Source organism: Microcebus murinus, chromosome X (assembly GCF_040939455.1).
Source record: "Microcebus murinus isolate Inina chromosome X, M.murinus_Inina_mat1.0, whole genome shotgun sequence".
NCBI classification, from domain to species: domain Eukaryota; kingdom Metazoa; phylum Chordata; class Mammalia; order Primates; family Cheirogaleidae; genus Microcebus; species Microcebus murinus.
Genome location: NC_134136.1, coordinates 76,042,944 through 76,057,978, shown reverse-complemented (window position 1 = coordinate 76,057,978; position 15,035 = coordinate 76,042,944).

Sequence of the window (15,035 nt, the reverse complement as noted above, 5' to 3'; positions counted from 1 at the left end):
TCAAAACCCAAATTGCCAAAACCTACATGATCCTAAACATCACAAGTCACGAATTTAAATTAAAATGGGCCAGGCTGCTAGTGACCCTGATGCCTGACAGAATCAAATGCAATTCCACTCTTGAGAAAAGTTCCACCATTTCAGGCTTTAAACAATTTCTACAAACAATTTTTAAAGGAGAAAGACCAGAGCACAACAACAACAAAATTAATTAAAAAGAAGAAATAATAAGAATGACAGTAGTAAAAACAGACAGTAGAAACACACCTGAAAGACTTCAGATATTAGGATCATATAACAAGGCTATAAAAAGCTACGTTTTCTATGTCTAAAGAAATAAAATGCAAGTTTGAAAATATACCTGGGAAATAGGAAACTATTAAATAAAAGCAGAGCAGATGACTAAATGGGCTTTCTACAAATGAAGTTAAATGACCAATTTAAAATCAAAAGCTTATTGGGAATGTCTAATAACGCAGTAAACAGCCGAAGAAAGAACAAATTAGTAAATGGAAAGATAGGTCAGTAAAAGGAATGCAGAGAATGCCATAAAGTTACAAAATATGGAAAATACAGAAAACATGGTAAGTGACACAGAGGCTAGTAGAATGAGGTCTAAAATGCACTTAATTGATGTCCCAAGAAGAATAGTGGATAAAAAGGAGCAATTCCTGTATGTAAAGAAATAGTGAAAGAGAAATTATTTATTCTGATGAAAGATACAAACCCATAGCTTCAAGAAGTACCAAATAGGATTAGAGAGGGGAGGAGAGGGAGGAGAGGAGGGAGAAAGGTAGGAAGAAAATAAAAGGAAAGAAAGAAAAAGAAAGAAGAAAGGAAGGAAGGAAAGAAGAAAGAAAGAAAGAAAGAAAGAAAGAAAGAAAGAAAGAAAGAAAGAAAGAAAGAAAGAAAGAAAGAAACAAAGAAAGAAACAAAGAAAGAAGAGGAAAGAGGGAAAGCAAGCAAACAAGCAAGTAACCAAGCAAGCTACATCCAGATACATCATACCAAAACTGCAGAACACTATATACTAAAAGAAAAAGCTATAAAATCAGCGAGAGAAAAAAAAATACAGGTTTCCTCCAAAGGAACAGCAGTTAAACTGACAGATGGTTTCTCATCAATAGCAATGGATGCTCCAATACAGTTGTATTATGGCTTCAATGTGATAAAAGAATATAATTACCAACTTAGAATTCTATACCCAATGAAAATATCTTTCATTAGTGAGAGTGAAATAAAAACATTTTCTAACAAACAAAAACTACCAGTTAATCTAACTTAAGGGAATTCTAAATCATATATAGCATACAGAAAGAAAGTTAACATATGAAGAAATGCTCAACATCTCTAATCATCAGGGAAATGCAAATCAAAACCACAATGAGATATCACTTAACCCCAGTGAGAATGGCCTTTATCAAAAAATCTCCAAACAACAAATGCTGGCGTGGTTGCGGAGAGAGAGGAACACTCCTACACTGCTGGTGGGACTGCAAACTAGTTCAACCTCTGTGGAAAGCAATATGGAGATACCTTAAAGCGATACAAGTGAATCTACCATTTGATCCAGCAATCCCATTGCTGGGCATCTACCCAAATGATCCAGTGACACTCTACAAAAAAGACACCTGCACTCGAATGTTTATAGCAGCACAATTCATAATTGCAAGGCTGTGGAAACAGCCCAAGTGCCCATCAATCCAAGAATGGATTAATAAAATGTGGTATATGTACACCATGGAGTACTATTCAGCTCTAAGAAACAATGGTGATATAGCACATCTTATATTTTCCTGGTTAGAGCTGGAACCCATACTACTAAGTGAAGTATCCCAAGAATGGAAAAACAAGCACCAGATATATTCTCCAGCAAACTGGTATTAACTGAGTAGCACCTAAGTGGACACATAGGTGCTACAGTAATAGGGTATTGGGCAGGTGGGAGGGGGGAGGGGGGCGGGTATATACATACATAGTGAGTGAGATGTGCACCATCTAGGGGATGGTCATGATGGAGACTCAGACTTTTGGGGGGAGGGGGGGAAATGGGCATTTATTGAAACCTTAAAATCTGTACCCCCATAATATACCAAAATAAAAAAAATAATTAAAAAAAAATAAAAGAAAAAAAAGAAAAAAAAAAAAAGAAAGTTATCTCAGAGTAAATGTTTGACATGCAAGAAAAATGAAGAGTAAGAAAGTGGTAAATATAGATGAATAGTAACAACATAAAACAATGATAATAATGTTATGAGCTAATAAAATACAGAATTAAAACACGTAAACCCAGTAACAGATAAGTGGAGTAGAAGAACAATTAAAGTCTTTATATTAACTAAAAGTAAAGATTTTCTTAAATTTTAAATTTTGATAAGATGATATGCATGTTGTAATTTACAAAGTAACCATTAAAAGAATTAGAACTGAATGTATAATAGATAACAAATGGAAACTAAGAAGCAATTAATCCAAAAGAAGGTAGGAGAGGAATATAATTAAAGAACAGCTGAGATAAATTGTAAGCACAAAATGAAAGGGTAGCTTTAAATACAAATATACCAAGAATTACATGAAATGTAAATGATCTAAAAGCTCCAGCAAAAAATCGATAATTTCAGAATAGATAAAAACCAAAACTATTATACATTTGTTTAATAAGATATATATCATATATATATATGATATATATATCATAAGAATACATACAGTTGAAAGAAAAATGCCAGGCAAAATTTAACAATAACAATGACAAATCTGCTGTCCCTATATTAACATCAGACAAAAGAAACTGTAAAATAAAAAGTTTTACTAGAGAAGATAAAAGTTTTTCCATAGTGATAAAAGATTGAATTCATCAAGAGTATGTGATAATATAAAAAATAACATTTTGTATGCACGAATGTTCATCAGAAAAAAATATGATATAATTTGATAAAATGTTAATACAGTTGGTAGATTGGGGTGAATGGGTATATTGGAATTTTTATACTATTCTTTCAACTTTTCTATAAGTGTGACTTTTTAAAAAAAATTAAACCTTTAAATCAAATAAAAGTTAATAGAGTAACCATTAAAGGAAAGAATACACTCATACTTCTAAATAGCCTAATGATAAAATAAGAAATAATAATGAAAATTAGAAAATTCTGCACCTAAACAATTAAAGGATGAAGCTAAAACAGTACTTACATGGAAATTTAATGTCTTATATGCATATAGTAAAAATAAGAAGCAGTAAAAATTGTTGAAGTAAGTATTCATATTAGGAAGTTAGGAGAAAGAACAGCAAAATAAACCCAAAGAATGGAGAAGGGAAATAATAAGATAAGCATAAATTAATGAAATAGAAAACATGTATTTTATTAGACATTAAAATCATTCAAAACCTAAAAATAAATCTAACAAAACATGCATGCAAGACATCTGTTCAGATAACTTTAAAATAAAAGTGAGATAAATTGAAGAATATTGAAATTAATAGGAAGCTATGCCATGTTTATCTAATGGAAGACTCTAATTGCAATATATTAATTCTCCCAAAATCAACCTATAGATTAAATGCCAATTCTGTTTAACAAGTGTGTGTATATGTAAAACCTGACACTAAAGCTAATTCTAAAATTATGTGAAAATACATAGGGCCAAGAATATGCATTGAAAAACAACATGAGGGGATTTGGTATATATATATATATATATATATATATATATATATATATATATATATATATATATATATTCATTCTTCTTACACTAGCCTACACTTTGTCTACTACCACTCTCTCCCTTGTCCATTATAATTCACCTATAGTCCAAACTCCCTTCCTGCCTTTGGGATTTCATTTGTACTATTTTCTCTGCCTTTCTTCTACTTTTCACTTGACTTTTTCCTTTAATTCTTTTTTTTTTTTTTTTTTTTTTTTTTTTTTTGAGACAGAGTCTCACTTTGTTGCCCAGGCTAGAGTGAGTGCCCTGGCGTCAGCCTAGCTCACAGCAACCTCAAACTCCTGGGCTCAAGCGATCCTCCTGCCTCAGCCTCCCAAGTAGCTGGGACTACAGGCATGTGCCACCATGCCCGGCTAATTTTTTATATATATATATATATCAGTTGGCCAATTAATTTCTTTCTATTTATAGTAGAGACGGGGTCTCGCTCTTGCTCAGGCTGGTTTTGAACTCCTGACCTTGAGCAATCCGCCCGCCTCGGCCTCCCAAGAGCTAGGATTACAGGCGTGAGCCACAGCGCCCGGCAACTTTTTCCTTTAGATACTTCAGATCTCACCTTAAATGTCTCCTCCTCAGAAAAAGCTTCTTTCACTATCTATTGTAAAGTAGATTTCTACATTATCATCTCTTAGAACACCCTGGCTTTTTCCTTAATAGTATTTATTATATATTTTCATTATAGAAAACAAATATTTTACTTGTCCACTACATTTCTGCCCTACTAGACCTAAGTTCCAAATATATGTTGAATGTGGTTGGACAAAGGGATGGATGGATGGATGCCTGAACTAATAATAGAGTTGTCTCCTTAATCCAGAATTTGCTCTTAATAGCTGGTGAAAGGTTTCCATTTCTAGACCCCAAATCCAAGAATTTTATTTCACTAAATATCTTTTCAGATGTGCAAAGGATTAGTCATTTTTTAACCAACTCATTGATTCAATCATTCATTCAACAAATGTTTTCTAAAAGGCTATTTGGGTAAGTGGATGTGGGTCAAGCCATTCAATGAGCAGATTTATGAATTAAAAGAGAAACATGAAGGGCATAGTGAGAGTCTGGTATGTGTGTGTGTGTGTGTGTGTGTATATATATATGTGTATATATATATATATACACTTTAAGGATCCATGGAAATATGATTTAGGGGAGAAGTTTTCTGTGTTTCAGTTATCACCTTCCTTGCAGTTGAGATAGTGAGATAGAAACATGCTGTGTAATGTCAATAACTTTATTCTCAAATTTGCAAATGAGACATCAGTTACTTTGATCAATTTTTCTTAAGTATCATATAACAGCTGTAGTTTAGAAATTACATTGTTCACTGAATCTACTATCATTCCCTATGATTGTCTTAAAAAGTGGCGTATGAATAATTTTGGCAGTATCTTCCAAGATATTCTACCTCTTTAGTAGGCACAGGGAACAGTTAAGAGAAATTAAGATGTGTGGTGGTTGTAAAATATGGCTGCAAATTATTTGACACTCTTCTCATTGAGAGAGAGTCCACGTCCCCTCCTTTTGAATCTGGTTAGGCTGTACCTTATTTGACAATTAGAATATGGCAGACATGACACTGTATGACTTCCAAGACTAGGTTATAAAAGGCCAGGCCAATTCTGCCTAGCTTTCTTGGAACATTCACTCTCTTTGAAAACTTCAACACAGGATGCTCCCTTCCAGAAAATAACTGTCATATTGTAAGAGGCCCCAGTCATAATGATAGGCTACATGTCAGTACTCTGGACAGCAGTTTCAGTTGAGTCCAGCTTTCAAGACATTGCAGCCTAGGTGTCAGATATATGAGTGAAGAACCCTCCAGGTAATTACATACTGTAGCTGCTCAAGTTACTCTGGTCATGTGTATTCCCAGCTGAGGCCCCAGAACACATGGACCAATTCCCACTACTCCTTGTCCAAATTCTTGACCCAAGAATCCTTGAACATAATAAATGGTGGTTGTTTTTTGACAATAAATTCAGGGTAGTTTGTTATGCAGCAATAGTAATTGGAAAAGGATGATAAAATGAAATTTTTGGCTGAAGCACTGAATGGTGGCAATACCTTCAATATGGAATTTTAAAAGATGAACAAGAAAACGAATGCACTATACAAAGATTGCTAAAGTAGTGTGAGAAGGATGGCTTGGAGGCTATAGCCTTATCTTTCAAGGTTAAAGTATTGGACAATGTCCCTGTGTTATAGGATTATTAGTATTTGATCCATAATTTAGGAAGAATCAAACACTCTATTACTTAAATTACCCAAAATTCAGTGTTCTGACATCCTTAGGCATCTCTAACATAACCATCAATCTAGAAATAAAAAGACACATAGCCATAAACAAAAATGATAATAACGAGAAATAAAAATAGATTGCTGGACAAATAGCTGATAGAAGGTAGATATAGCAAGTATAATAATAAAGTAAGTGTAGCAAAAGGTCAATTATAGAATGTAGGTATATTGAGGTGTATTATATCTGTTGCTGCATAATGAATAATGCCAAAATTTAGTGCCTTCCAACAGTACATCAAATCACCTTGAAATTTCTGTAGATCAGGAACCTTGATACAGTTTGCTGGTCTTTTGGCTCAGTCTCTCACAAGGCTACAACCAAGGTGTCACTGATGCTGCAGTCTTTTTTTTTTTTTTTTTAAATTATTTTTTAATTTTGGCATATTATGGGGGTACAGATTTTAAGGTTTCAATAAATGCCCATTTCCCCCCCTCCCCCAAAAGTCTGAGTCTCCATCATGACCATCCCCCAGATGGTGCACATCTCACTCATTATGTATGTATATACCAGCCCCCCTCCCCCCCCACCTGCCCAATACCCTATTACTGTAGCACCTATGTGTCCACTTTGGTGCTACTCAGTTAATACCAGTTTGCTGGAGAATATATCTGGTGCTTGTTTTTCCATTCTTGGGATACTTCACTTAGTAGTATGGGTTCCAGCTCTAACCAGGAAAATATAAGGTGTGCTATATCACCATTGTTCCTTAGAGCTGAATAGTACTCCATGGTGTACATATACCACATTTTATTAATCCATTCGTGGATTGATGGGCACTTGGGCTGTTTCCACAGCCTTGCAATTATGAATTGTGCTGCTATAAACATTCGAGTGCAGGTGTCCTTTTTGTAGAGTGTCACTGGATCATTTGGGTAGATGCCCAGCAATGGGATTGCTGGGTCAAATGGTAGATTCACTTGTATCGCTTTAAGGTATCTCCATATTGCTTTCCACAGAGGTTGAACTAGTTTGCAGTCCCACCAGCAGTGTAGGAGTGTTCCTCTCTCTCCGCAACCACGCCAGCATTTGTTGTTTGGAGATTTTTTGATAAAGGCCATTCTCACTGGGGTTAAGTGATATCTCATTGTGGTTTTGATTTGCATTTCCCTGATGATTAGAGATGTTGGGCATTTCTTCATATGTTTGTTGGCCATTCTTCTGTCTTTTTTAGAAAAGTTTCTGTTCAAGTCCTTTGCCCACTTTTTAATGGGGTTATTTGATTTTTTCTTCCTAATTTTCGTGAGTTCTAAGTATATTCTAGTTATCAGTCCCTTATCGGATGCATAAAATGCAAAAATTTTCTCCCATTCTGTAGGTTGTCTATTTACTTTCATGACTATTTCTTTGGCTGTGCAGAAGCTTTGTAGCTTGATCATGTCCCATTTATTTATTTTTGTTGCTGCTGTGATTGCCTTTGGGGACTTCTTCATAAACTCTTTGCCCAGGCCGATGGCTAGGACAGTGTTTCCAACTTTTTCCTCTAGAGTTCTAATAGTTTCATATCTTAGGTTTAAGTCTGTTATCCAGCGTGAGTTGGTTTTTGTGAGAGGTGAAAGGTGTGGGTCCTGTTTTAGCCTTCTACAGGTGGCTATCCAGTTTTCCCAGCACCATTTATTGAAGAGGGATTCTTTTCCCCAGCGTACGTTTTTGTCTGCTTTGTCAAAGATTAGATGGCTATATGAGGATGGTTTTATATCAGGATTCTCACATCTGTTCCACTGGTCAATATTCCTGTTTTTGTGCCAATACCATATTGTTTTAATTACTACAGCTTTGTAGTATAGTTAGATATCTGGCATATTAATGCCTCCCATTTTGTTTTTGTTGCCTAGAATTGCTCTTGATATTCGGGGTCTTCTTTGGTTCCATACGAAGCGTAAAATTATTTTTTCTATATCTGTGAAGAATGCTGATGGGATTTTAATAGGTATTGCATTGAATCTGTAGATCAGCTTGGGTAGTATAGACATTTTGATGATATTGAGTCTGCCGATCCACGAGCATGGTATGGATTTCCAACTGTTTACATCCTCTGCTATTTCCTTCCTCAGTGTTTCATAGTTCTCCCTGTAGAGGTCTTTTACCTCTTTGGTTAAATATATTCCTAGGTACTTTAATTTCTTTGTTGCTATTGTGAAGGGAATTGAGTCTTTGATTTGGTTCTCAATTAGATTGTTGTTGGCGTATATGAATGCCTCTGATTTCTGTGTATTGATTTTGTATCCTGAGACTTTACTAAATTCATTGATCAGTTCCAGGAGTTTCTTGGTTGAATCTTTGGGGTTTTCTAGATACAATATCATATCATCAGCAAACAGTGGAAGTTTGATCTCTTCTGCCCCTATTTGGATACCTTTGATTCCATTTTCCTGTCTGATTGCTGTAGCCAAGACTTCCAGCACTATGTTGAACAGAAGTGGAGATAGTGGGCAGCCTTGTCTGGCTCCAGTTCTAAGTGGGAATGATTTCAATCTTTCCCCATTCAGTATGATGTTGGCTATGGGTCTGTCATATATGGCTTGTATCATTTTTAGGTATGTCCCTTCTATGCCTATTTTCTTAAGTGTTCGTATCATGAAAGGGTGTTGAATTTTGTCAAAAGCTTTTTCTGCATCTATTGAAAGAATCATGTGGTCTTTGTTTTTGCTTCTGTTTATGTGATGAATTGCATTTATAGATTTACGTATGTTGAACCATCCCTGCATCCCTGGGATGAAGCCCACTTGGTCGTGGTGGATTATTTTTTTGATAAGTGTCTGGATTCGGTTAGCTAAGATTTTGTTGAAAATTTTTGCATCTATATTCATTAGGGATATTGGTCTGTAGTTTTCTTTTTTTGTTGCATCCTTTCCTGGTTTTGGTATCAGAGTAATATTCGCTTCATAAAAGGTGTCGGGGAGGTTTCCGTTCTTCTCGATGTTGTGGAATAGTTTCTGCAAGATAGGTACTAGTTCTTCTTTGTAAGTATGGTAAAATTCAGGTGTGAAGCCATCTGGACCGGGACTTTTCTTTTTAGGGAGATTTTTAATTGATGCTGCAGTCATTTTAACGCTTGGCTGAGGGTGGATCGATTTTCAAATTCACTCAAGAGGTTGTTGACAGGATTCAATTCCTTGCAAACTGTAGGCCAGAGTCCCACTTTGGTTCTTTTTCATGGGGGCCCCTCTCCATAGGGCAGTTCAAAATATGGCATCTGGCTTCCCTCAGAGTGAGCCAGTGAGAGGACAAGAGAATGCCAGCAGGACAGAAATCACAGTCTTATGTAGACTAATTTTGAGAGTGACATTCCCATATTTTCTGCCATATTTTATTCAAGTGATTAAGTTCTTAGAGGTGACGGAATTATACAAAAGCCTCATTATCAGAATGTGGAGATTATTGAAGTGAGGTCATTTTTTTTTTTCACCATGTTATGGGGGTACAGATTTTAAGGCTTCAATAAATGCCCATTTCCCCCCCTTCCACCCGAAGTCTGAGTATCCATCATGACCATCCCCCAGATGGTGCACATCTCACTCATTATGTATGTATATGCCCTCCCCCTGCCCCCTGGCACCTGCCCAATATCCTATTACTGTAGTACATATGTGACCACTTAGGTGCTGTTCAGTTAATACCAATTTGCTGGTGAGTATATGTGGTGCTTGTTTTTCCATTCTTGGGAAACTTCACTTAATAGTATGGGTTCCAGCTCTAACCAGGAAAATGTAAGATGTGCTATGTCACCATTGTTTCATAGAGCTGAATAGTACTCCATGGTATATATATACAACATTTTATTAATCCATTCTTGGACTGATGGACACTTGGGCTGTTTAAACGGCCTTGCAATTAAGAATGGTGCTGCTATAAACATTCAAGTGCAGGTCTCTTTTTTGTAGAGTGTCATTGTATATTTTGGGTAGATGCTCAGCAATGGGATTGTTGGATCAAATGGTAAAATCACTTGTATCGCTTTAAGATATCTCCATATTGCTTTCCACAGAGGTTGAACTAGTTTGCAGTCCCACCAGCAGCGTAGGAGTATTCCTCTCTTTCCGCAACAACGCCAGCATTTATTGTTTGGAGATTTTTTGATAAAGGCCATTCTCACTGGGGTTAAGTGATATCTCATTGTGGTTTTGATTTGCATTTCCCTGATGATTAGAGATGTTGAGCATTTTTTCATATGTTTGTTGGCCATTCTTCTGTCTTCTTTAGAAAAGTTTCTGTTCAAGTCCTTTGCCCACTTTTTAATGGGGTTATTTGATTTTTTCTTCCTAATTTTCATGAGTTCTAAGTATATTCTAGTTATCAGTCCCTTATCGGATGCATAGGATGCAAAAATTTTCTCACATTCTGTAGGTTGTCTGTTTACTTTCATGACTGTTTCTTTGGCTGTGCAGAAGCTTTGTAGTTTGATCATGTCCCATTTATTTATTTTTGTTTCTGCTGTGATTGCCTTTGGGGACTTCTTCATAAACTCTTCGCCCAGGCCGATGGCTAGGACAGTGTTTCCAACTTTTTCCTCTAGAGTTCTAATAGTTTCATATCTTAGGTTTAAGTCTGTTATCCAGCGTGAGTTGGTTTTTGTGAGAGGTGAAAGGTGTGGGTCCTATTTTAGCCTTCTACAGGTGGCTATCCAGTTTTCCCAGCACCATTTATTGAAGAGGGATTCTTTTCCCCAGCGTATATTTTTATCTGCTTTGTCAAAGATTAGATGGCTATATGAGGATGGTTTTATATCAGGATTCTCAGATCTGTTCCACAGGTCAATATTCCTATTTTTGTGCCAATACCATATTGATTTAATTACTACAGCTTTGTAGTATAGTTAGATATCTGGCATATTAATGCCTCCCATTTTGTTTTTGTTGCCTAGAATTGCTCTTGATATTCGGGGTCTTCTTTGGTTCCATACGAAGTGTAAAATTATTTTTTCTATATCTGTGAAGAATGCTGATGGGATTTTAATAGGTATTGCATTGAATCTGTAGATCAGTTTGGGTAGTATAGACATTTTGATGATATTGAGTCTGCCGATCCACGAGCATGGTATGGATTTCCAACTGTTTACATCCTCTGCTATTTCCTTCCTCAGTGTTTCATAGTTCTCCCTGTAGAGGTCTTTTACATCCTTGGTTAAGTATATTCCTTGGTACTTTAATTTCTTTGTTGCTATTGTGAAGGGAATTGAGTCTTTGATTTGGTTCTCAATTAGATTATTGTTAGCCTATACAAATGCCTCTGATTTCTGTGTATTGATTTTGTATCCTGAGACTTTACTAAATTCATTGATCAGTTCCAGGAGTTTCTTGGTTGAATCTTTGGGGTTTTCTAGATACAATATCATATCATCAGCAAACAGTGGAAGTTTGATCTCTTCTGCCCCTATTTGGATACCTTTGATTCCATTTTCCTGTCTGATTGCTGTAGCCAAGACTTCCAGCACTATGTTGAACAGAATTGGAGATAGAGGGCAGCCTTGTCTAGTTCCAGTTTTAAGTGGGAATGATTTCAATTTTTCCCTATTCATTATGATGTTGGCTATGTGTCTGTCATATATGGCTTCTATCATTTTTAGGTATGTCCCTTCTATGCCTATTTTCTTGAGTGTTCGCATCATGAAAGGATGGTGAATTTTGTCAAAAGCTTTTTCTGCATCTAATTAAAGAATAATGTGTTCTTTGTTTTTGCTTTTGTTTATGTGATGAATTGCATTTATAGATTTACTTATGTTGAACCATCCCTGCATCCCTGGAATGAAGCCCACTTGGTCGCGATGGATTATTTTTTTGATAAGTGTCTGGATTCGGTTAGCTAAGATTTTGTTGAAAATTTTTGCATCTATTTTCATTAGGGATATTGGTCTGTAGTTTTCTTTTTTTGTTGCATCCTTTCCTGGTTTTGGTATCAGAGTAATATTCACTTCATAAAAGGTGTCAGGGAGGTCCGTTCTTCTCGATGTTGTGGAATAGTTTCTGCAAGATAGGTACTAGTTCTTCTGTGTAAGTATGGTAAAATTCAGGTGTGAAGCCATCTGGCCCGGGACTTTTCTTTTTAGGGAGGTTTTTAATTGCTGTTATACGTGAACAGCCTACTGAAGTGTCTATTCCTCCAGGGGCGGATAGCATCCTAAAGGGCAATCCTCCTCCCAGGAGGAGGCCTTGTTCCCAACCCAGATGGCATTCCTGTGCATTCCTGTGCAGAGAATCTCCCCGCCGGCATCAAAGTCCTGGGAGGCCTGGTGGCTTGTGGTCTGGCCTGCTGGCAGAGGCCCAGGAGTAGCTTTGGAGTTGGGGAGGGTGGAAAGAAGCAAGGCCCGCTCCAGACTGCGGGTCTCAGACAGCCCCACCCCCACACCCAGACTTTCTGGCTGAGCGGGACCATTCCAGCCCCGCCCTGACAGCTTTTCCTGGAAGCAGAGAACAGACTTTGACACCTGCTAACAGCCTGAGGGCAGGCTTACCAAACCCAGCTCCGCCCAGAACAAGAGCTGATAACAGGACACAAAATCAACAGCATAGCCTGTTCCTCCAAGCAAACGCCACCTACTGACAGGGACGGCATCTTGCACAGCCTTTCCATGGCACCCACTGACTCAATATACAAGGAGTGATCCAATTTCACCCACAGACACCACCTAACGCCTCAGAAACTAAACAAAGTGTGTGAATACCCAAACAATAATTTAAGGAAAGAAACAACAACTGATTGACATGGGAAGAAATCAGCGAAAGATCTCAGGAAATATGAAGAACCAAACGGAAAACACACACCCAAACAGGAGCACCAAACCCCTAGAAACGGACACCAACCAAAATCAGGCAACCAATATGACAGAAGAGGAATTTCGTATGTGGATCATAAGAACACTCACCCAGCTGCAACAATAACTCAATAACCAACACAAAGAAACCACAAAAGGCCTCCAGGATATGGGAAAAGAAATAGACACAATGAAGAAAAGTGTAACCAAACTCCTGGAAATGAAGAATCAATTCAAGGAACTACAAAATACAGTGGAAAGTCTCAAGAACAGGGTAGATCAAACAGAAGAAAGAATCTCAGAGCTTGAAGATAACACCCTCCAATTAAACAAATCAGTCAGAGAAATAGAGCAGAGAAACAAGAGAAAAGAGCAAAGTCTACAAGAGTTGTGGGATTATGTGAAGAAACCTAATGTGAGGGTCATAGGCTTACCAGAAGGGGAAGAAGACAACACTCAAGGGTTGGAGAAGCTCTTAAAGATATAATAGAGGAAAATTTCCCAGGCTTTGCTCAAAATCTTGATATACAAGTTCAAGAAGATCAGAGGACCCCTTTGAGATTCAATGCAAACAGGAAGACGTCATGACATGCAGTCATCAGACTGACCAAAGTATCAACTAAAGAGGCCCTTCTAAGAGCTGTAAGACAAAAGAAGCAAGTAACATACAAGGGAAAGCCAATTCGAATAACATCAGACTTCTCTAATGAGACTTTACAAACAAGGAGAGACCGGGGCCCCATTCTCACTCTTTTGAAACAAAACAATGCCCAGCCTAGAATATTATTCCCTGCAAAATTAAGCTTCGTATATGAAGGAGAAATAAAAACATTCTCAGACAAGCAAAGGCTCAGAGAATTCACCAAGACAAGACCAGCCCTACAAGAAGTACTTAAAACACCGTTATACACGGAACATCATAATAATAACCCACGAATATAAAAACAACCAATACCCAAAGATATTAAAGGCCAGATATTACAATGGCTCAAGACAGAAGTCATAGCAACAACATCCAACCCAACAGAATGAACAGTAATCTACCTTACCTATCAGTTCTCTCAATAAATGTGAATGGCTTAAACTCTCCACTCAAGAGACATAGGCTGACTGAATGGATAAGAAAATACAGGCCAAGTATATGCTGTCTTCAGGAAACACATCTAACCTGCAAGGATGCATATGGACTCAAATTGAAAAGGTGCAGATTAATCTTCCAAGCAAGTGGAAGCCAAAAGAAGGCTGATGTGGCAGTTCTAATTTCAGACGACTTAGTTTTTAAACCAACAAAAGTAGTGAAAAACAAAGAAGGTTATTATATAATGGTGAAGGGCACAGTCCAACAAGAAGTGATAACAATTTTAAATATATATGCACCCAACTTAGGCGCACCCAGACTCATAAAGCAAACCTTACTGGATCTAAGCAAATAGATTAATAGCAACTCCATAATCACCGGAGATTTCAACACCCCACTGACGGCACAAGACAGATCCTCCAAATAGAAAATTAGTAAAGAAATAATGGACTTAAACAAAACTCTAGAACAATTGGGTCTGAATGACATTTACAGAACATTCTACCCCAAACCCACTGATTTCAGCTCACGGGACATTCTCTAAGATTGACCATATCTTAGGACACAAAGAAAATCTCAAGAAATTTAAAAAAATCGAAACCATACCATGTACCTTCTCAGATCACAGTGGAATAAAAGTAGAAATCAACCCTAACAGAAACTCATATTTCTACACAAAAACCTGGAAATTAAACAACCTCCTACTAAATGATTACTTCATAAATGAAGAAATCAAGACGAAAATAAAAAATTCTATGAAGCAAACGACAATGGAGAGACAAGTTATCAACACCTCTGGGAAACAGCTAAAGCTGTTTTCTGTATTTAAAAAATATATATTTGTAAGTTTTACACATAATCTATGATACACTTGCAGTAAATTTTTGTATAAAGTATGAAGTTTAGGTGAAGGTTTATTGTTTTAAATGTGGATGTCCAATTGCTCCAGCACCATTTGTTGAAAAGGGTGAACTTCCCCCATTGACTTATTTTTGCATCTTTGTTAAAAATCAATAGGTATCATCATCTCTTATCTGGAACAGGTGTCATCACAGTAAACACACCCATGGGCCCAATCTGGATTATCATCAATTTTTGTAAGTACAGTTTTATTGGAACATAGGCATACCCGTTTGTTTACATATTGTCCATAGCTACAAGAGCAGAGTTAAGTAGTTGTA